General features: G+C 29.1%; 1 long non-coding RNA gene across 1 annotated transcript in view; it reads left to right on the top strand.

The window, feature by feature from the left end:
* The window catches only part of LOC128247068 (uncharacterized), a 4,155-nt gene that overhangs the window by 1,612 nt on the left and 1,843 nt on the right, over positions 1–700 (top strand). The window lies entirely within an intron of this gene.

Genomic DNA, 700 nt, shown 5'->3' with positions numbered 1-700 from the left:
TATATATAAATATATATATATATATATACACCGAAGTAATTTTCCCTAATTAAGTGCACTTGATATTTAAGGCTGATGAACCTATTGGATGCTATAGAGGTACTCAACTAAGAGTCTACCACATCTTATAACAGAAACAGCTGTACGCGAATGATGTTCATTTCGTTACGTTTTATTTTTTTTTCCGGTGTCATCTCTTTGTTCTTATTACCGTTCTATACTCATCTAACATTGTGTTCTGGACCATAAGCATATTGAGTTCTACACCAGTTTATTAGTCTCGGCATACCTAAGCAAATATTAACCTTGAATATCCTTGTTGCTTATTTTGATTTTTAATCACCTTATTTTGGAATTGTTTGGATAATACCATACTTAATTCTGGTGCCTAAACTTAAGTACCATATTCACCTTGAATCTAAATTATATATATATATATATATATATATATATATATAATGCGCTAGAAATAGATCATCTCTTGTGTCTATTAAGACCTAAATTGTTCTCAACATGAAATATAGCAGCATACCAAAACTTGAGCGGGCAAGACATATGTACCTTAATCCCCTGAGATTGCAGAAAATATTTCTGAATCTCTTTGATTCTTTAGATGTGCTGGCCTCCTGATAATTAATCGATATTAATTAATATATGAATAATTACCAGATTATATATATATATATATATATATATATAT

The sequence above is a fragment of the Octopus bimaculoides genome, chromosome 1 (assembly GCF_001194135.2).
Source record: "Octopus bimaculoides isolate UCB-OBI-ISO-001 chromosome 1, ASM119413v2, whole genome shotgun sequence".
Classification (NCBI taxonomy): Eukaryota; Metazoa; Mollusca; class Cephalopoda; order Octopoda; family Octopodidae; genus Octopus; species Octopus bimaculoides.
Note: the sequence above shows the minus strand (reverse complement) of the source record. Positions and strands in the feature narration are given on the sequence as shown.